This window comes from Nannospalax galili, unplaced genomic scaffold, assembly GCF_000622305.1.
Source record: "Nannospalax galili isolate Female #2095 unplaced genomic scaffold, S.galili_v1.0 scaffold312, whole genome shotgun sequence".
Taxonomy (NCBI): domain Eukaryota; kingdom Metazoa; phylum Chordata; class Mammalia; order Rodentia; family Spalacidae; genus Nannospalax; species Nannospalax galili.
In genome coordinates, this window is record NW_008335967.1 from 1,130,326 (window position 1) to 1,153,685 (window position 23,360).

Consider the following 23,360-nt stretch of genomic DNA (forward strand, 5'->3'; position numbering starts at 1 on the left):
TGGAGTTACAGATGACTGTTAGTCGCCATGTGTGGCATTCTGGGAAGTGAACCTCAGCTCTCTGCAAGAGCCGCCAGTGCTCTTAACCGCTGAACCATCTCTCCAGACCCTGTAATGATTTTTTTTAAACCCCAGACAATGGCAGGAATACATCAAAGATGAGAAATAAACTTGGCTTAACTCAGAGGGAAGTCTATCATTCAATATTGCCTTTTAAAAACTGTTATAATATGCAAGATATAATTATTGCTTAAAGTTTAGCATTGAGAAGATGAAATTACGATATGGATAGTATTGGAATCTTGGTTTCCTTTAAAAATTATGCACATTTTAGGAAGATCAGCTCTTCCTCACCCAGCAGTAATTAGCTGCCAATATTTCTTCAGCTAAGATTGGGGTCAGCTGTTCATTTCCCCAGCTCTATGCTGGGTTTTTGTCTGCCTGAGTTTGCATGGGACTCTAGGTAGGCTGATCAGAACCTCAGTGGATGAACTTGCACAGGTGAACATCTGGGGTCGCTGACTTGATACATTGGGCCTTAATACAGATGACAGAGTATATGGGTTCTACTTGGGGGGGGTTCTGTGGAAGTGTGTTGGTGGGAATGGGGATATAAAGATGATTAAAATTGTTTTAGATATTCTGTATAAAATACACAAAAAATCAGTAAAAACAAATTACAAAAGAAAAAATTATGCGTATTTTATCTGACAGGTTAAGGCTAACATTTACAGCTCCTCTGGGGTTTGAGGGTTTTATTTCACCTGGGAAATTTTGTTGAAGTTGAGTTTCTCACTATCAGAGAGTTTACTGCACATTGCTTACAAGGTATTTTTCACACTAATTAGAACGATGTGCATGACTGTGGAATGGTAACCCACTGTTCCTCCCCACCCATGAAAAAAGCATCCACAGGGCTCCTGGCTTTCTGATAGACACTGAGATGAGGATGGGCTGCCTCATCCTTAGGCCTGGTGCCCAGTGACTAGGGTAACCTAAGAAATGGCCTCAGCGGTGATTCAGGCATGAATATAAAGAAACTGCAGAGGGCCCAATAGGAGTAGATGTGAGAGCAGATGGGGAGGCTTGGGGAGGAAGTATCAAGAGGAGCTTTTTGTGTCTGCCACAGGCTTTGGTAGGAGAGAGCTATGCAAAGCACTGAGCTAGTTATTGAGCATAAGTAGCCAAGTGGCCATATTTTTTTCCCTTTAAGGGATGTGAGGTATTTCAGCTCTGTTTCTGTTCAATCTCACTTTAGCTGAGATGGTGATGGTGGTCAGCAGTCAGGAAACCACATCTCTTTGCAAGTCTGAGTTTCTCAATTCCCTGCGCACATCGCACATCGACCTAACCTGCCTGGTCTCCAGCCTCAAGGAGAGGGCCTCACTGTGTGTGTCGTCTGTGGCTTCACGGCAGCCTGCTCTTCCTTGATGTGCCTTTAGTATCTTGTCTCACAGACAGCAGCTATCTCTGATCAGGTCACACTTCTTGTTCCTCAACCTCAGAGTGCTGCATCATCAAATTTCATTTTGCAGTGCCTTGTGAAGGTGAGGTGACCAGGACCTGGGAGGACCATGCCAGTGACACCACAGCTCTGCCCCTGGCCTCTACACATTTATTTCAGAGCTCAAGAAGAGCGATTTCCTCCAGGAGTGTTGGCTCTTTTTCTCTAATCTTTTGCAGAGAGTGCTTAGCTTGGCATAGAAGGAAGCCCTGTGATCCATGGCCCCTTTCCAGCTGGGTGAACCTCCAAATCGACACTTAGTGCCAACACTAATTATATTCAGGGTTTTTGATTAATAACAGAGTAAAGATATATGTGAGCTAATATTGAATATTAATTTTCTCTAATAAGCAGTCCTGTTTTATTGTGTATATAATGTTGTTTTGTATCTACAGATGAAGACACTGGCGTTGAGCCTCACCCGTCAGGAGGCTCAGACAGTGCCTCTTGTGGGAAGCTTCTAATTTTCTGGAACAGCTTTTCCCACATTCTTGCTTAAAAGTCTGGGCCCAGCTCAGTGGCTTGGAGAACAGAGCATAAGCTCTTGAATTTAAACAGCACCCTGTGGGAATCAGTGATGATCTGGTGGGGCTGTAGCAGAGCTTTACTTTCACAATTTCTAGGTTTAGTTTTTCCTAAGTGAAACTATAGTGTATGTAACCTAGTTTAAATCCACTTAAGAAAATGCCTGGCTCTTAAAAAGTGTCACTCACATGCATATGTATGATCTTTGCCCTGCCTCCTATTGTACCTAGCACACAATCGGCTCCTACAACTTGGATTAATGAATCATTAGAAATCGTTAAAACAAGCCTCTAAATTGCTTTGCTGAATAGCATTTTTGGAAGTATAATTGTTTTCTTTGAAAACAATAAAAATTACCTCTTTAGAAATATTCCTTTGTCACTTTTATAGTAATCCTATCAATCTGTCAGTTCAAGTTGGAGTTACTATGTATGTAGTATGTCAGTGATTCCCGCCTTCCCATCAAACCACCTGGGTAGCCCACCTAAGGCCAGTGAAATCAGAATTTCCCTAATGGGTTTTAATTTTTCAACAGCTTTGTTGATGTATAATTAATATACAATGAACTGCATATTTTTTAAATTAACAGTTTGATAACTTTTAACCCATGTAACTACTCATGAACTCTCACCACAATCAGGACAATGAACAGATCGCCCATGCCTTAAAAAGCTACCCAACTCATTACTAAGCCCAGCCTGGTTACGAATTTTCATCAAGAGTCTCAAAATCATGACCTGATGAAGTGTTCAACTTGTAGCTGTTTGTACCATCCTTGGTGAGGGGGCTAGTCTGGAAATGTGAGGACTAAGTGGGAAGCTGTGCCAGCTCTGCTATGTGCAGGCCCCAGGTCTGAAATACTTTTAGTCCAACTGGCCACCAATCCAGGTCAGGAAAATGAACTTTATAATTGAATAACACTCCATGTTATCAGTTGTATAATAATTTTTCTGGCTGTTTTTCAGCTTGGTCTGGTAAAATAGTTTCTTTATAAAATGTATTTTTAAAAAAATCAGTCAATTAGAATAACGTTAACATTCAATATTGGGGCATCAATTAAATGGGTATATTTTCTTTATATGGTAAAATATTATGGAGACACTAAAACTGATTTTATTTATTTAATGAATTTGAGGAGTTAATTGCTAAGTGAAAAGGTTGCTAAATTATCACTTACTTTAAAATTTTAAATTTCAAGACAGAGTCTCTCTGTGTAGCTCTGACTGACCATGAACTTGAGATTCTCCTGCCTCCAGCTCTGAGGTGCTGGGGTTATAGGCATATACCACTATAACCAGCTAGCAGAATACGTTCTGTTGTGGAAAAAAGGGATATTCAGAGAACATTCAAAATCCTTTTTTAAAAAAGTATACACAAGCACATATTTATACAGTCACAATAAAAGACTTGGGAAACATACACAAAAACACTAAAAATTGTTATTTGCCTTAGCCGAAGAAAACATTTCAACTTCTTTTAAAATAGTTCTTGCACTTTACATGAAGTTATCAGAAAAAAGTGATGGGGATATTTGGGAGGAGTTGGAGGGGTGGGAGTGCACATGGTTGATCAAAACACCTTAAAAATTCTCAATAAATTGTTTAAAAATATATATATTTCTTGTACTTTTCTGAAAATCATTCAAAATCAGCTGCAGAAGTTCCCCCATGTAAAAATAAAATACTGTCTAAAACAATCCAGTCAAAATGATGAAAGGGTCTACAAACCATTAGCATTCCAGCTCCGAACCAGTGTGCATTACCCAGTAGTCTGTTTCTTAAGCATTTGCATAAATGACTGGAGCTGAGCAAAACAAACAAACCCCTGCTCAAGTTGGAACTAGTTCAGTTGTGATTTTTTTTTTTTCCCAGAGTCATCAAAGCAAAATCTTTTTATTTTATTAAACTCAAGTTCGGGACTGCAAGGCACTTCTCGTACTGTTGAAGTGTGTTGGCATGTCATTTCATTTTGACTGACTCCAGCTGTTTCTCCAAAAGAAGACTGGTCTGTATGCAAATGAGAAGTTTTCTGTACATGGGCCCATTGCAGAAAGCATCACTCGGAAGTGTTCTCTTCCCATGGGAGAAGGCGTGCAGTGAGCCCAGGTGCCTCAAATCTTGTTGAAGTGGTTCAGGCGTTCATGGTGTCTGAGTCAGTACAGTAGGAAGTCCTTCGGTCTCTGGGTGTCCCTTCTTCCTAGCCCTCTGCTCTGGGCCTTGGCAAAGGGCAGCTTCAGTTCTCTCAGCTTTTCCTTATTTCCTCAGCCTACAAATGTGCTCACATCTCCTGTGGCCTAAAACTGCTTTTCATCCCTGTTGCTCCCCGGAGTTACCATTCTACTTCTTCTCTTTTTCCCCACTACCAACATCTCCATAAAGCTGTGGGTGTTTGCTGCCTGGTTCTGGCTTACTCTCTCCCCACTCTCCTCCAACAAAGCGCTGTTTTTGTCTTTCATGGTGTTTATGTCAGTCACCCTCTTGCCTTTCCTGTTCTAGGTAAGGCCCTTTCCTATCTTTGACACATTCCTCTCTACACCTCTAAATTCCTAGGAACACAGTAGTCCCTATGAGGAATGATTTGTGATACCTGAGGATGTCCCTTAATTCAAGAATATAGAAAGGTTTAAACCCTACCTGCTGGTGCAAGCCTATAATCCCAGCTTCTAGGAAGCCTGAGGCAGGAGGATGGCAAGTTCAAGGCCTGCCTGAACTAGAAAATGGGTTTCAAGGTTAACATGGGCAAGTGTATAAGACCCTGTCTCAAAATAAAAATTAAAGAAAAGACTGGAGCTATAACTCAGTAGTAGAATGTTTGCCTACCTTGTGAGGCCCTAAACTCAATCCCCAGAACCACATCTGTACATGAAAAGGTTTATGGCTTTTCCCAGAACACATTTCAACTTAGTTTTCACTTCTAAAGTTAACAGCTTTGGAGATGGGGAGATAACTCAGTTGATACAGTGTTTGCTTTACAAGCATGAGGACCAGAATTCAGTCCCCAAAAACCAGATTAAAAAAGGCCAGACATGGTGATGTGTGTTTGTAATCCCAGCACTGGAGAGGCAGAGACAAAAGGATCCCTGTGGCCTCCTGGTTTGCCAGCCTAGCCAACTTGGCAAGCTCCAGGTCAGGAGAGACTCTGCCTCAGGAAACAAGATGGCACTGGAAGAACAACACCTGAGACTCTCCTCCAGCCTACACACACACACACACACACACACACACACACACACACACACACGCCCTACATGAACATGCACCCACATGAACACTCACCCACATATACACATACACATACACAAAATGTAAATTCAGCAGACATATGAAGTCATGCCTTAATGTATGCAACATCCTTGAAATGCTATCCAGCTATGGGGTTATTGTGAGGTTTGGGGAGCCTTTAGCTGTAGAGGTTCCTCCTGAATGCTGGAGCACTTCCCTTCTCCCTCCTTTTTTCCCTGCAGACGTGCTCAGAACTAGAAAGCCTTCAAGGAGTGAGCACCCACGCAGCCAGTGAGAATGTGCATTGCCAACCAGTGTCCTAACAAATCGTTAAATCATTGCGCTTCATAAGCCTCCCAGGCATTCCCTCCCAAATCACAAACCTGCAAATGTAAAGCCACAAATGCCAAGGGCCTATACTTTTTGCTTTACCCAACTAGTGTGATCTGTCCAGAGACTTAAAAAAAGGAAAACAGAAAATACACATAGGAAGTTTCAAAGCATCCGATGGTGTGCATATGCTGTAAGCATGCTGTGCTGCCAAGTCAGCCACATGTCCAGAACCACAGTGAACGGGAAGGGGAAGAACTGCATTTCCTTCTTTTCTTGGAATTGCCATCTTTTCTCATCTCTGATGCCAATGTCTTCTCACACGATTTACAAGAGAAGAAAAGTCTTACTGTTCTGAAATGCCAGAGAACGTTCCAAAACTTTCTTAGTCTTCTTCCTAGCAACAGATCCAACAACTTTCTCCACATTTCTTCTGGGTGGTATAGCTGTCTTATGGCTTATTGCTGTCTACCACTTACATAGTCATGCGACCTTGGAGGTTAATCCAGGTTCTGTACCTCAGTGTTTTCATCTATCAGATAGAGATGACAAAACCACTGATCTCCTAAGGTTGTTAGGAGGATCACATATGTGCCTGCTGAATACAGTAGCACCCAGTGTGGAGTAAGCGCTCAGGCTTCTTTGTGGTCATTTTATTTGCACAAGCAATGGATGAACCTATGGGTCAGGGAAGGAATGTGGACTAAGAATAATCACAAGACACCTAGAGTTCTGGCATGTCACTTACTGGCTATGATGCAACACTGAGAAACTATTGAAACGCTTAAAATATTTTATTTATTAAAGTGTATGTGTGTATGCCTGCATGAGTGTATGTGTATCATGTGTGTGCAGGAGCCTGTGGAGGTCAGAAGAGGGCAGTGGATCTCTTGGAGCTGGAGTTAAAGGTAGTTGTGAGCTACCATGTGGGTTCTGGGAACTGAACCTGGGTCCCCTTCAAGAATGGTAAGCGCTCTTAACTACTGAGTCATCTCTCCAGCCCACAAAGATTTTTTTTTAAATCTGTAGAGAAAGACACTTCTTTATCAGTATTAAGTGAGATCACCCCTTTCATGGAGGATCAAAACGCTGTTGAACAGAAAATAGTATTTTATCTCTGTTTTCGGCAGAAGCTGCTGAAGATAATGTGAACTACACATTTTGTATGGCTTGCAGCATCTTGCAGTTATACATCTACAGGAAGAGTTATGGAAGAAATAGTTTAATAATTCAACACAGCTGAAGAAAAAGAAGCATACCAAGAAGGCCTCGCCTGATCAGCATTGATGATGTGAAATCCACACACAAGTTCATGTGTTTTCTTTTGAGGAGATTATGTGTGTGGTTGTTTATGTGTGTCTGTGTGTTTATGTGCACATGCACCTGTTTACACAAGCATGTAGGTGTCAGAGGACAACCTCAGGTACCATACTAGAGCAACACCCACCCATATTTTGTTTGTTTGTTTATTTGGTTTTGAGACAGAATCTCTCACTGTGTCTTTGAACTCACCAAGGAGGCTAGGTTGGCTGGTCAGTGAGCTCTAGGGATCTGCCTGTCTCTATCTCCCTAGTACTGGGATTACATATGTGTCCCACCACATCCAGTTTTTTTTCCTTGATTTATTTTTATTTTATGTGTATAAGTGTTTTACCTGCATGTATGTAAGTGTACTCATGTGTGCAATATCCAGGAAGGCCAGAAGAGGGCATTGGAGCACCTGAAACTGGAGTTATGGATGGTTGTTAGCTGTTCTGTGGGTGCTGGGTACCAAACGTGGGTCCTTTGCAAGAACAGTGTTCTTAACTACTGATCCATCTCTCCAACCCCAACCCAGCTTTTTTTTTTAAAGGTAAGTTCTGGGGATCCAATTCAGGTCCTACAGTAAAGCAAGCACTTTGCCAAGCAAGCAGACTGTCTCCCCAGCTCATGTGTTTTCTTAATAGATAGGCCCAACAGGCCCTCCAAAGCACAGGCAACCAGCCCTGGGAGGACCAGAGGTTTCCAGTTAGAGCAGGGAGATGAGCTGGGTTTCTCTGGGCAGGCACACTGGCCAGTTGAGAAGCGGTAGCTTAATAGGCTGACAGCGATGCTAGAGACAGAGAAACTAAGAAAACTAGACACGGGAACTTAAAAAGACTCTGGGGCCTTTTACCATAACAAGAGATCGCACGAGGCTTACTGAAAGCTAAATTAAACAATTCAGTTGAGATCTTAGGAAAACAATTTCACTTTGGCAGGGGTATACCAGATGACCTAAAATGACAGATTCTTCTAATTTCCTTGATTGCCTCAGGGAAGGTTGAGGCTAACCTGGCTCAGCTTTTGCAATATGTTTCTCAAACATAACTTCTTGGTCCACTGCACAGGTAATTACTGTAACCATGAAGTTCATGCTGACAATGATCTCACTATGGCCTTATTTTCTCTAGTGTTGCTGAGCCCTCATTCTTCTGGGCTTCGTGGACTTTAATCAGTAAGTGTTAAAACCTTTAGCCAGCAAACAAATTGTTTAGTCTCTCAGTTTATGTAGCATTTTATACCATCAGGATGATTTGAAGTAGTGGTAATTATTCATTTTTAGTAACCAAGATAAGAGAATGCATTTATTTTTGCTTATTATTGAGTTGGTGTTCACTGTTTTGGTAGCGTGAATGCCATTCTAGACAGAGCACTTCTCTGATTTGTGGATGATGTTGTGCTGGATAGCGTTAGTGTCAGCTTGACACACCTGGGTTGAGGGAACCTCAATTGGGGAATTGCCTTCATTGGACTGGGCTGTGGCCATGTCCATGGGGCACCTTCTTGATTGTTGAGTGGTGTGGGAGGGCCCAGCCCACTGTGGGTGGTGCCAGCCCTGGGCAGGTGGGCCTGTGTTGCATAAGAAAGCAGGCTGAGTAGGGACCAGGGGAGCAAGCCAGTAAACAGTGTTCCTCCATGGTCTGTGCTCCAGCTCTGGCTTCCAGGTTCCTGCCCTGAGTTCCTACCTTGGGCTCCCTGATGAACTGCGACCTGGGAGATGTAAGCTGAATAAACCCTTTCCTCCCAAGTTGGTATTGGTCAGAGTATTTTGTCACAGCAATGAAGAAACAAACTAAAACAGATGTGAAGATGAAAGGTTTAACAGCCGTTTTGTAAGAGCAGAACTGGAATGCCAAATGCCTTTAGCATAATGGATGCAAGGCCTAAGAACTTGATTCTAACAGAAAGACTTATGAAGAGGTAAGGGAGATACTAATCTTCATGGTAGTGAAGGAGAAGGGACTCAGTCCACAGTTTCCCTGTTTAAATTTGGAAGGTAGGAAGTTGATGGGGTGAGGTAATCTCAGGGTCTGTCTGCTTCCCTGGTCTCCTGGATTTTCTGTATACCTGTTTTCAGTAGGTTCTCCTGTGACTCCTCAGTATTCTAACAAAATCCTGGAGTAACCTGGTTTGATTGACTTGTATTGTCACCTTTGTAGGACAAAGACATTGTGTAACGCTCTTTCATGGGTGATCTACCTACCTCTGAGGTGTTTCTGAACCCATGACCCCATCTTTGGGTGCCTCTACTAAAGCAACAGTTTCTCCCATTTTTTCTAGCTGTGGTTGGAATGATTGTATTAGAATGTGAATCTGGGCATGGCTCCTGGGGGCAGAATTGGAACGAAGTGAAGAGATTCAGCTCCTTGTAGAATGCACTAAACATGGAATGGAACATAACAGAGCAGTGGTTAGACTCTTTCCAGCCTCTTATCACCTTCCAGAATTGTGAGGTTTTTTGTCTTACCATTCTTTTGTTTATTTCCAGAGGTGTCTAATGAAAATCACTTTTTTACATTAATATCAAAAAGAGCCTTGAAGATAATTCTGATATGGTATAATTAGAATATGCCGAAGGTGTCAGAGACAGCAATGCTTTTGCATTAAGTTCTTAAATAAAATTTATTTCATATATGAAATATTTATAAATTAAGTTTTATTATAGTCAGTAGCTATACTCTTCAAAAAATAATTTGCAAAATGTAAATGTAATGGAACAGCAAACTGTAGCATGGATACTTCTTTAAGATGATAGAAGATTAAGTGTAAGAATGTGTGAGGAAAATTCTACAAATGTATTGGAAATGATGTTTCAGAGATTCCAATGCCACATTTACATTCAGACATCAGATGGACTGAGTCATTTAGGGCAGATTTCCGTGATGACTCTTTTGATAACTGTCTGAGCCCAAATGGTGTAATTGAATCTCAGCACTTAACCTTTACTAATTTGGAAGACGTAAAAATCACTCTGTAAAACATTAACTCCCTGACAAATGACAGGAATTAGTTATTTACACAGACAAAAATCTGAAAGCATCAAGAGTGCTTCTGTTTCTCCTTTTCAGTGTAGGCGTGAGTTGACACAGGAGAGACAAATAGCAGGGTCAGAGGACAATCTCAGGTGCGGACCCTCGCCTTCACCTTGTTTTAGACAAGAGTCTTTTGCTGTTTGTGGCTGTATACCAGGCTAGCTGGCCCACAAGCTTCAGGGAGTGTCCCCGCCTCTGCCTCCCAGTTCACTGTGGGAGCACTGGGATTACAGGAACTACCGTGTCTGGCTTTCAGCAGGGTCTGAAGGTTCAAACTCTGGTCCTCACGCTTGCAATGGAAAGTGCTTTGCCCATGAGCCATCTCCCCAGACCCCCTTAGGTTTTTTTTTTTTTTTTTGGTCTTTTTGAGACAGGGTCTCCCTGTCCTGGAATTCACTATGTAGACCAGGCTGGCCTTCAACTCACAGAGATCCACCTGCCTCTGTCTCTCAAGTGCTGGGATTAAAGGTGTGTGCCACCACACCCAGCTATGGTATTTTTAAATTTATTTTTATGTGTATAAGTGTTTTGCCTGCATGTATTTAATTCACCATGTATGTGTAGTGCTCATGGAGGCCAGAAGGCATCAGATGCCCTAGAACTAGAGTAAGAGACAGTTATGAGCTGCCATGTGGGTGCTGGAAAGCAAACCCTGGTCCTCTACAAGAGCAACAAGTGCTCTTAACTGCTGAACCATCTCTCTAGTACCTGTATGTATTTTTCTTAAAGCTCACCTAGAGTGCTAAAGTACAGGCAAGGGTGGAGGAGCACTTAGCAAGCTCAGGTCTCGTTCTGTTAGTGATAGAGGTGGTCTAGAACTCCCAGCTTCTCCTAGTCTCCCTGAAGTCTGGTCTCAAGTTCTGGTAAACAGAAGCTTTCTGAACAAGCCTATTGGTGATTTTTCTTTTTTCTCATAAAAGAGACGTATTAAATAAACACATTATCCAAGCACTCCTGTTTGCTAACTTCCATTTAATTAAGGTTTAATTTTATGTAGTTCTACCTCAACCTTATGCTTTTTTCTTACAACATTGTGCTCAGCACCCCCTTTATTCCCGGTTGCCTTCTTTTCTCACATCCTTCAAAGCCACCTCTAAAATGTAATTGCATTTTTGAGTTCCTCTTTGACATTGTCAACCTTGATCAAACACAAAGTTCTTCATTGTTTGTTCTTTTCAGCCTGTATTAGATTCTTCCCAGACGTGCTTCTGGGTTGCTGTGATTGTAAAACACGGTGTATTCCCATGGAGTATTAGAGAAAAATACGATCAAGTGCTTTTTTTTTTTTTTTAACTTTTTGATTTGTGAGAACAGTGTTCCCTGCTATTTAGAAGTAATTTGGATTTCTCTGTTACACTAAATGTAATTGGAATTAAGTTACCTTTTTTCATTACCTGTGTCCCTTAGATTGCTTAAAGTTTCTTAGACTTATTGATGTCCATAAGTACAATAATATTTGGTTCAAGTTAATCATATTAAGTTCACCTTGTTTTCTAGGATAGTAAAATGAAAACTCAGTTTAATAGAATTAACCAGTCACACAAAAATTACATAGTCCTTGTGTTTTCTTTTCAGGGATTCTTGTGAGAGTGGTCCTTGACCAGTATCTCTGTTTGCTGAAGGCTTTGACCAGGCCGCTCTCAGCTACTGACATCATCCTGAGAAGAAGAGGGTTCCAGAAACTAGGGAAACATCGGGATGTTCCTGGACCAGTGAACCTTCTGAAGGTGAGAACGGATGGCTTCTCGTCATCCTTAGAAGTCAAAATGAGCTGGACTGTCTTCCAAAAATCTACCCTCTCAAAGAGTAAATAGGGGAACTAGTTCCTGATAATTCTCTGTAAACAAGAGATTTTGGGGGGGAGAATTTTTAGTAGTAAATAAATTGGTCATTTTAACCAAATGGGAATGTATTTGAAGGAGTGTTGTCTGTGAAGACCTATTTGCGCATATATACACACTCTCACACACATTTCTTTAAAAATACTATTTCTCTTCTCAGAGAAGATTCTTAAAGATTTAGGTCTGTCAGCCTTAATATATGCCCTCCTTGGCCTTCTGAGGCTCAAATGGTATAACTTATATGAAAGCCCGCTGTAAACTCAGAAAAACCAATTGTTATTATTTTCAAGTATTTATAACCCTCCAAATTACTCTCATGCCTTTCAATCTGTTTCCCTCTATAGTTTCATACATCCTCAATTCAGTTCAATAAACTTTGCTATGTTCTCAGGAAGCAAAGATAAGTCCTTTAAGGACTGTCAAATGGCAGCGATAGACCCATAAATAAAGATGAGCAACTCTAGTAGCATACAAGTATAGTGAGGGTGCATTAAGGAAGGTAACAGGTATCTAATGCACCCCAAGGTTAGAGGATGATATGTGATAAAGCAAGGTTCCTGGAGGAGAAAATCCCTGAAATTGCTCTTATGAGCAGAAATTAGCCAGGCAAAAAGCAGAGGGTGGAGGAGGTTACTGCAGACAGGAGCAGTGGGGTCAGGCTGTGAAACCCACATGTGAAAGTGGCAAATTGTGCAAGGCTAGAGAATCAAGTCCCGTGTATGCGTGTGTGTGTGTGTGTGTGTGTGTGTGTGTGTGTGTGTGTGAGAGAGAGAGATTGGGGCAGGAATTACAGAGACTTGCAGGGGGCGGGGGCAAGCTGGAAATCGTGGACATTTTATGTGTGTTACTCTGGACCAAGTAAAGAGAATCAAATGGAAGTGAGCAAAACTAAAAGAAAGGAGATTAATTTTGGAAAAATCTGGGGAATAAATGGGAGGAATATATTTGAATAGAAGCAGTAAGGAACAGAGCAAGAGAGTTATTTGAAGATCTAGAATATGCAGGGTTTGAGAACTGATTGGGCATGGGAATTGGGAAAATAACAGGGCTTAAGACTTGTGTTTCTGAAAGGGATGACTAAGAGCATGATGATAACATGCTGGACATTTAAGGGGGAAGCAAATTATTTTTGATGAGGGCAGAACTTAAAGGTATATAGGGGACATTTAGATAGAGATGTCACTATAAGGTGGAGGTAAAGGAGGAATCAGGGCTGGAACACTGACTTGGGGGTCATAGACTCTATTAGTCAGTTTTCTGTTGCCAGTTTTCTCAGAAGAAGGATTTATGTTGGCTCAGTTTCAGAGGTTGTAGTCCATGGTCATCTGGGTCTGTTGCTTTTGTGTCTGTGGTCAAGCCAGATATCTTGGTAGGGAGCATACGAAAGAATAAGGCTGCTTATCTCATGGTAGCTGGAAAGGAGGGGGCGGGGAGAGAGATCGATCCTAATCTCTTCAAGGTCCTGCCCTAATGACTTAACTTTTCTCACCGTGTCTTACGTCTTAAAGATTCCACCAGCTCTCAACACTGCCACAGGTTAGCAGCTAAGCCTTTAGCCCATGCATTCTTTTTTTTTTTAATTGTTATTTTTTATTTTTAAAACATTTTATTTATTATTTTTGTTTTATGTGTACGAGTATATTGCCTGCATGTATGTGGGTGCACCCATGTCGTGCAATGCTGCGGAGGTCAGAAGAGGGCTTCAGATTCCCTTGGAACTGGAGTTAAGGATGGTTTGTAGCTGCTGTATGGGTGCTGGGAATTGAACCCAGGTCCTCTGCAAGAGCAGTCAGTGCTCTTAATTGCTGAGCCAACTCTCCAGCCCTGTTATTTTTTATTTTATGTGTATGACTGTATTACCTACATATATGTGAGTATACCCATGTCTGTCATGCAGTACCTGCAGAGGTCAGAAGAAGGTGTGAATCCCCTGGAACTGGAATTACACAAATTATTAGCCACGTTGTGAGTGCTGGGAACTGAACCTAGGTCCTCTGCAAGAGCAGCCAGTGCTCTTAACTGCTGAGCCATCTCTCCTGCCCCTAGCCCATACATTCTTAAGAAACATTTAGAATTCAAACCATTGACCAGGGATGGACTCTGTAGTAGAGTTCTTACCTTACATATATGGAACCCTGGGTTCAATTCTTAATACTACAAAATATGAAAAACAAAAGGGAGTGACAAGATACAGAACAGGCAATAATTACAGATCTTTCAAAAACATAATTTCAAATTAGTGCTCAAGTCTTTAATGTTTGTTCATTTATTTAAGATACATCTCACCACCTTATCAATTCCCATTTTAATACTATTTGTTGTTTCATTTGAATATGTAATTGTTGGTCTTATTTTCTTGGCATAATAGATTAGGATGTGTCCTAAGCTCCAATGTGGTGAACTTTTTAGTTTGATAAAAAGAAATTTAAAAATTAAAACAAATTTAGGATTTGCATTGAGCATTATAATCTAGTATCATTTCCCATTTTAATGAATAGTAGTTACAGAAATTAGTTAAGAAAGGTGCTTTGCTTGCCAAAGTGTAACTCTCTCAGTATTGATCACGATGGTTTCTTGTCAGTTGCTCACTGTCATTGTGTGTGCAGTGTTGAAGCATTGCTCATGGAAGACCCAGGGTCTTTCTTGAGTTCTTCAGTAGGGTGTGCTAATCCCACCCCTGGGTGTTCCCAGCATCCACCCTAACCACGGTGGAAGGCTCTGTTGTAACAGAGGCTGCACTGTTTGAGAGCAAGTCTACCCTAGTTAGGCTTTTGAAATTCATTATTCAGAGGGAATGTCATGGGTAAAAATCTTAAATTCAAATAACACAGTAGTGCTATTTTGAGTGAATCTTATTTGATTACTGTGGTCTTAATTAGCTTAATGACATTTTTTTCCTTAAGACCTACTAGAAAATTACAAAACCCTACCATTGTAGTCTTTACAGTCTACTTCATTACCGTGTTTCCAGGATCAGCTCATCTATCACTTTTGTTTTCATACACAGAAAGAGAGCTTGAACCAAAATTAAGTAACTGTCTTAATACTACCAGCTGGAGCCAGAGTCCTGCTCTCTTGAAACAAATTCAGCCTTTCTACTGCATTGGTTTCTTTCCTCTCTCATTCCAGACCTTTGATGAACTGCGGAGTGAGTTATCCAGACGTCTTAAAATAGAAAATTGAATTAAGTAACAGTTTACACTGATGGCAATTGCTTTGGTTAATCATTCCAGATTCATGTAGCAGTTTTACTCTAGCACTTGAGGCTGTGGTTAATGCTTTGTAGTTTTGGTTTTATAATTTTTCTTTTTGACATAGACTTTCTTTTTTGTTAGCCTTTATTTTCCTATACTGCTTCCACAACTAAGATTTGAATGAAATCAAATCACCTGCGTCTAAATTCCAGTTTTTAAAAAAGACAATCATTAGTGTTTTCAAAACTAAAACTTTTAATCAGAAAATATTTCTGATTTGTTCAATTACACTGCAACCTATTGTGAATTTTATGTTTAGAGTATTTGTGGAAAAGCTGAGTTGATGTGACACAGATAACATGCAGGCAAGTAGTAGATGGTCATGCAGACAATGAATTGTTCTCTGCAATTCACAGGATGGCCAGTCTTCTGTGAACCAGTGGACTGTAACTTGTCAGGGTGCATGTGCAAAATATGATTCACTTATCCCAAAGCTGCTAAGAACAAAAGGAGTTTCCATTTGTTTATGTGCTGGGCACAAGGACCATTTCTCCCTGCTTCAGTCTCTCATTGCCCTGTTCTGTCTCTTTTTATTCTCTGCCTCCTCTCTTTTTTTCTGTCTCACTCATACTCTGTGTAACAGACACACACTAACTTGAACTTCTCAATCACCAGATCCTTCATGGTTTTTGTCTATAGAACTCATAGTAGAAACAGCATGTTGTGGATAAGGAATGAGAGCTATGGGGAGGCATTAGTTTGTGCTAAAAGTTTACTTGACTGCATTGCACAGAACAGTATGAACTGGAGTGATCAGATATGGAAACTATTGCAGACTGAACCCAAGATGATGTGATACCCTTAGGGGAGGTACCTCTCACCACCATTATCTGGCTTGGCGGTGGCGGTGACTTCTGAGCTATCTCAGCAGGTGGAAAGCACAGAATGCAACAGTGTTGGGTGACTGCTTTCTCCCCACATTCCAGGTGGGTGTCCAAAAATCCAAAAACAACAATAATAAAAGCAATGCATAGAATTTATGTTAAGTTTGGAATTGCCACTTAAAAGTAAAATGTCCTTCAAAATGGTCCTCCTCTACCTGTAATCAGAGCATAAAATTCTTCAAGAGGAGGATTTTGAGAAGAGAACTGTTAGTAAGTAGAAACCACAGGTGAGTTTCCAGGGTGACTCTTTTGAGTGGGCAGTATTCCAATAGGCTTAAATCATATTTAGCAGTAAAATGTGTTACCTTGTGCCCTCTGTGGTATGGGGTTTTAAAAAGAACAAGGAAAGGAAATGCTGAGCTGCCAACTTTTGGTGTAAGCTCAGTTCTACCACAGAGGTCATGGGCTTTGCATCAGCAATTCACGCACCATTTTGGCAGGGAGCAAAGACAATGGATGTCTTATTGGATAATGTCCTGCCACATTTGAATTTTCACTCTCCACTGCCTTTTGTTAGTGTGCTTTCAAAATTATTTCTCAATTCAGGTTTATTGGTAACTTTTGAACCCCAGCTACCATGCTAATATCTTGCTGTCATGCTAAAATAAGAGTGGTGACTGGAGAATTTGTTTTTGTAGTAGTTTATAGAATAACAAGCCAGCATAATATGAATTAATGACTCTATACATTTTCCCATCATATAAACTGCATTCATTATTCCCTAGGGATCTGCTTCAGATTCATGCCCTAATAAACCATCCCAGCTAATTTTTTACTTTGTAGCTTTTTAAAACCTTCTATAAAATGGATAAATAGATAACAATAAATAATAAGCATTTTTGTCTTGTACTTTGAAATATTTATTTGATTTTTCTCATTAAAAATAGAAAAATACAGTAAAAATTTTCTCTTTATAATCAATAGCATAGTTATTAGCCCTGTTTGTTTGGGGCAAGAATGATCCTCAGGCAATTTTATCTATTAATATTGTTTGGGAAATAAAATCCATAAGGAAATATGGAGGATTTAAGAAACGACTGAAGATGCAGAAGCATGGCTGGGTTTTATTCATCCAAAGGGATACCTTGCATCTAGGATGGTGAGATTATTACTGACAGGATGATTCAGATATGACGATAATAATTCTTTCCAATATTTCAAGTTATTCTTACCCTCTTCTGTTTCCCCTTTGCTATGTGAGTTTTCAGGTTTTATCTAGAGCCATCACATTTGTGTTACATATCACATAGAGAATGTAAGAGAGAAAAGAGGCGATCAAAGTGAGTCAAGGAGAGGGAGACTGAAAAGGACAGAGATTCCATGTGCTGACACATGAATAAAAGCAGTGTCTGAAGTTCTCTCAATCTTATGCCTGATTCCTTTGGCATTAAACAACATGATCTTTAACTTCCACACCCATAAATGTGTCCAGATACATATCCTAAGCCAAGTCATTACAGCAGGGCTATGATATGCCACCCAGATCCCTTCTCCCTTCCTGAACTGAGGCATCTTAGATCTCCAGCTTCTGAGGGTGTTAACAGCTGATGGCTCACAGCTGGCTCTCTCCTTTTGGAAACTGTTCTCAGCCTTTGGCTAAAGAGAACTGCCCCATTTATGACTATGCCATCTGCCCAGGACAGCGTGCATTCAAGAACTGGGCAAATTGGAGATACAAAGGCCTTTGGGTCAGTTCAGTACAATGTATGGTACCTGAAGGGTCTGCTGGGACTTTTGCTGTAATTATCATAGCCCAACTTCTCTTGCCTTGTTCTGCTGTGTGCACTACCCCACGAGGGGTGAGCCCCAGGGCTCTCATTATTAAAATTCCCGTATAAAGTATGTCATCTGAGAGTGGCTCCAGGAAAAGCTGGCCTGTAGCACTCGCCATACCTGGACCATGAGATGTACATAATGAGCATGTAGTTATGTATAGCTCTGGAATCCTAAGACCTCTGACAATATAGCCCAGACCCTTCCTGTAAAAAATGGGGATAATAAGCTAGGTGTGGTGGCACACACCTTTAGTCCTAGTACTTAAGAGGCAGGTGGATCTCTGTGTGATTAAGGCCAGCCTGGTCTATATAGGGAGTGCCAGGCCAGCTGGGGTTACAGGGAGATCCTGTCCCAAAAAGACTAAAAAAAAAAGAAAGAATAGAGATAATAATCCTAACTCTTGGATTTTATAGCAAAGTATCCAATGCTTTGTATAAAGGCAATGATATATACCAGGTATATAATATTCATTACATAATAATAATTATAATTTCTAGTAACTAACCATCTAAAAATATCCCATAAATTGTATACTAGTTATGACCAGTCAGTGACAATACAGATATTATGTCATCTTTATTAAATTTACTTTAAATAGAGTATGAAGAATTATTTTGGTTTTTTTTTTTTTAAATTGGTTGATTTTGGTTTTTTGAGACTGGGTCTGACTGTTGAGCCCAGGCTGCCCTGGAGCATACTGTCTCACCCCAGGTGCCAGTCCTCCTGCCTCATGTTTCTGAGTCATGGATTAAAAGCATGCCACACCATGATCAGTGAGTATGAAAGCTAAGAGATGTATCACCTGGAATTTTGAGGATTTTTTCCTTAACTATTAGTCTCTAATAATGTATATGGAGAAATTGGCTAGATTCCAAAGGAAAACTCAAGTGGTTAAAGAAATAAAGTTTATAATACTAACACCTCAGAGACTGAGGCATGAGGATTGAGGCAAGGCCAGTCTGGGCTACATAGTAAGACCTTATCTCTAAACAGACAAGGTGAGATGGGGTGGGGAATGGAGGGAAGGAAGGTGGGAGGGGAGAGGAAGAGGGAGAGGGAGAGATAGCACCTCGAATGACAGCTAAAGACGTTTGGTGGTTGAAGATAAGACAGGTCAGGCACAACTTGCCTTCTACTTTAACCTAAACAAGGTCTTTTGTGAGGAAGAGCTGGTCCATATTTACAGAAGACAGAACAAGAAGAAATGGTTGTAAAGAAGGAACAGAGCTGCATCTATAACAAGGAAATTCCTTTGACAGTGTGATACTGGAAGAAACTTGTGGAACACACATTTTTAAAAAATCTTCAAAAAGAAAGGGAAAAAAAGAAGAGCAGACAGTTTCTAACCCTGAGTGACTGGAGTGCTTCCCAGGGAATCTAAGGAGAAGCCAGGATTCTGTGATTTTAGAAATGATGCTTTTATTTTTTTGCAAGTGGAAGACATTAACTACTATAATCCACAGTTACTTTCTCTATAACTGAACTTCTCATAGTGGCTTTCTGTCTAAATATACCTTGATATGCTTTCCAGAAAACCTAACAAATCTTTTTGCATTAAATAGGAAATTATGTGCTTTCAAAATTCTAACCTACTAGATATTGTTATCATAATTTTCAATCTCTTTACATTCACCTAAGAATAAGTATTTGTTTTTACCCAATGTAAGCTTTTTCCTGGCACAGGTGGTATGATGATATTGTTTAAGTATGATGAAAATTATTGTGAAAGGCCTTGAAACAATAGTAGGAAGTCTGGATGTCTGAAGAAGAATTTTTTTCAAACAATTAATTGCTTAGAGATTAAATAATGGATGTGAGATAATAGGTTTTTATACTAAATTAAAAAAAAAGGATTTTAATGCCAGGAGTCTGGGGAGATGGCTAAGACAGTGAGGTGTTTGGTATAGAACATTAGGATGTGAGTTCCATCCCTGGCACCCACATAAAAAGTCAGGTGTAGTGGTGTGCCTCTGTAATCACAGTGTTAGGAAGGTAGAGATAGGAGGGTATCTGGAGCTCACTGACAAATCAGTCTAGCCACATTGGCGAGCTCCAAGTTCAGTAAGAGACCCTGACTCAAAAAATATGGTGGAGAATGATAGAGGAAGGTGCCTGATATCAGTCTCTGACCTCCACATGTACATGCACCTGCACACATACATGCACTTGCTTACACAAGCACATTCACACTTGCATCCCTCCGTATACACAAAGACCTTAATGTCAAAAGATAGGAGGAAGTCACTAGGAAGTTTCTAAATTGCTAAGTCGATTGGACTTTGCATGTTCTTTTGGGTGTGTCTTGTCAAATAGTTCCAGGTGAAAACAGTGTGATGTAGATGAGAGGAGGCTGGACCAAAAGCTGGTGCCTGGCTCAGGTCCTGTTGCAGCCACAAATGTTCTCTCTTCCCCATAAAACCAAATCATTTCTATCTACACAGGTTTCTTCTGTGTGTCATTTCTTCTAGTTTCTGCATCCTAGCTTGCACATTATCACAGTACAGTAATCTTTTTTAAAAGATATCTAGCAGGGGGCTGGAGAGCTGGCTCAGGAGTTAAGAATACTTGTTGTTCTTCCAGAGGACCCGGGTTTGATTCCCGGCACCCACGTGATAGCTAACAACTGCATATAATTCCAGCTCCAGGGGATCCAACACCTTCTTCTGGCCTCTGGGCATTGCACTTGCATGCAGGCAAATATAAAAATAATAAATGAAATATTTTTTTAAAAGATCTAGCAAACCCAAGGACTCAATCCTACCAGTGCAGCTCGAGGGCCTTGTTATTCCTTTACCCAGAGAAGCCCTGCTTTCCTATTTTCTCTCTTTTAACATAGATATAAGCACAAATTTTATTGACTTCATTTGATCCAATGGGTCCAGTGCTAGAAAAACAAGTTTTAAAGTTATCCTTACTGATCCCCATATTTTCAATAGTCTCCTCAATACATAACATGCACACACCTAATTTCTTTCTGTTGTTGCCAAGCTAAATTCTCTAAGTGACTTTCTATCTCAAGGGGAACAACGTGAAATATCCTTCTTCTGGTCTTCCAGACTCCCTCCTAATCATCGAGCAAGGAGACCACATCAGTGGAGTTGGCCTCAGTATCCTAACATAAACTTATCTTGGTCTGGGTATTCAATCCATGACTGACAGTGCATGTGATCACAAGTAACTAATTCATTTGGACGTCCTCACTGGGGTTTTGCTCCGTATTGTCTTTGCTCTTTTCTAAGCTACCTTTGAGGCTACCTAAGTACCCTCTTTGGAGCACATCTCTTACAAAGCCTTTCCTGTTATTCTAACCGTATCGTTTGTCCCATCTCTGCACTCCCTTATGAGGCTGCTCGTTTATGCTAGTTTACCTTCCACTTCCACCCAGTTGACAATGGTGCTATTTGGACTATGGATGCAGCCATGGATAGGCTCACCTCTGAGACAGCATCAGAGAGCATTATAGAACTCAGAGTGAAATCTCCTCTCAGGGAATAGAAGTGTCTGAATCATTGCAGATGTACATTTTCATTGTATTATGTGTACTGAGACAGGAAGGTAAATGTGCTTTGAAACTAATTTCAGCAACAGGGATGAAAATAAAATTGTCTTGTCCTCTTACCTCCTTGAGTAGCAACACATTGGTCAAAGTACCTGCTTATGACCAAATGATGATAGTTTTAAGCCTAGTTTTACCTCTTTTTAGAGAGTCATTTATCACATATAATCTTTTTAAAAATCATGTTTTAGACTCAGATATTTTTAGTGTGTGTGTGTGTGTGTGTGTGTGTGTGTGTGTGTGTATGATGTGTGTATGTGGGGGAGTGTGCATACCATGGCCTATATGGGGAAATCAGAGGAAAACTTTGTAGAGTCAGTTCTCTCCTTCCATCATATTGATTCTAGGGTTCTTTGCCCCTCACAGAATACGGAGGCATATTGGCCATGTTCAACCTCACAATGCTTTATGAGCTAACTAGAGCAAAGTAATATTTGTCAAACAAGAAAACCGAAGAACTTTCGGGGCTAAAGAACTAAAGAACTCCTATCTCCTAGCTTGTATTTTAGTTTTTGTTTTTAAATAAAGGAACATTTTTTTCTTCTTTTTTAAATAACTCATTTTTTTGACTTGTTGATTGTGTGTGTGTGTGTGTGTGTGTGTGTGTGTGTGTGTATCATACTGAACATCCCGAACAGTCTTATTCATCTAAATACCCACATCCCAAATGGCACCCTCCCATAGCCTCCCCCTCACCTCACTGGAGCCCATATATTCTGTCATCCCTGTTACTGTCCACTGTGTTCTCAGCGCCCCCAGCCGTTCCTGAGTGCTTGTCCATCCACTGAATCTAGTCATCCAATCTAGAGATCCTTGTTTTAGGAAGATCAGCGATTCCTCATCTAGCAGCAATCAGTTGCCAATATTCCTTTGGATAAGACTGGGGTCTGCTGTTCATTTTCCCGGTTCTATACTGGGTTACTGTCTGGGAGTCTCTTGGGCCACCCTGGCCAGCAACTCAAAGGAAGGTATCTCCTGTCTGGCATTGCTTCTTGTTATGTAGCCTTTAGGTATACACATGGACTCTTAAAGAATTATATTGCTCCCATTAATCATTGGTCATACGTTCCTTTTGGGTGTTTAAGACCCTACAGTCGGCCCAGATAAATCAATTTATTTTTACTCTTAAGGTCATTTGAGGATCTGCTCCTCGGGGGTCACATAGGCTTGGGAGGAGCCTCTGGCTCCTTTCTTTTACCAGTTCCATCTATGTTCTACGTGAAGATAAGTCAAAGGTCTGCTCAATCATGGCAGTCTTCACTTGGAAGCATGGAGGAAGTGTTTCCTCTGTGTTGACTATTCTCTTTGTAGACTGGACACTGGTTCAAGTCCATTTGATGGGGTCTCCATGGCCTCCTTGATCAAGAGGACAGGTGACTCACCACAGTTACAGGACATTTTGAGAGATGCTCCATAGTTCCCTGGAACTTAGTCGATTTTGGAGGGCAAGGAGCACAAACTGTCCTTTATGTCCCTCTGACCAAATTAATATAGACCTCAAAGTATGGCTGTTAAACATCCAAGGTTAGTTCCACCAGTCTGATACTTTTAATTACCATGTGCCATGTAGATAACGCTTGGGCAAAGACCAAACATTCTCAGATAAACCTTGCCTAGACATATATTATATTCCTTGATCTAGTTATATGTATAATTTGTCAGTAATTTGTTGGACTAACATGGTTCCCTCTGGGTTTTTTAAAACTAGCTAGGCATTATTTATCTCTCGCATTGTCTAACCCTTCCACCATGGTTTTCCCATTTAAGATGTTCCATTTTTTCCCATTTCTCCCTTAATAATACCCCTCTTATGTCCCACCTCCCCTGAGCTCCTTCTTTCCCTTTATCCCCTAGGTTTTTTATGTAACCTTCCCTCTCCCCTCCCCTTAAAATAACCCCATTTTTATCCATATCTCCCTTATTAACACCTGTCTCCTACTGTTCTTCTGTTTCAGATTCTTTCTTTTCCTTTATCTCCCTGGTTCCTTTTCATTATCCTAGTTCCTGTAGTTATGTCTGGATACATACTCACTTATCATGATTTGGTGCTAGGATCCACATATGACAGAGAACATACGTCATTCTTTTTTCTGAGTCACTTAGTATAACAGTTTCTAGTTCCATCCATTTACCTG

The 23,360-nt window shown here is 40.6% G+C and overlaps 1 protein-coding gene across 23 annotated transcripts in view; it reads left to right on the plus strand.

The window, feature by feature from the left end:
- Nrcam (neuronal cell adhesion molecule) overlaps positions 1-23,360 on the plus strand; it is a 320,521-nt gene that overhangs the window by 63,091 nt on the left and 234,070 nt on the right. For all 23 annotated transcript variants that reach the window (XR_607185.2, XM_017797532.2, XM_017797533.1 and 20 more), the window contains exon 2: positions 11,490-11,641. The gene's annotated coding sequence lies outside the window, so the exon portion shown is untranslated. The remainder of the gene's footprint in view (positions 1-11,489; positions 11,642-23,360) is intronic.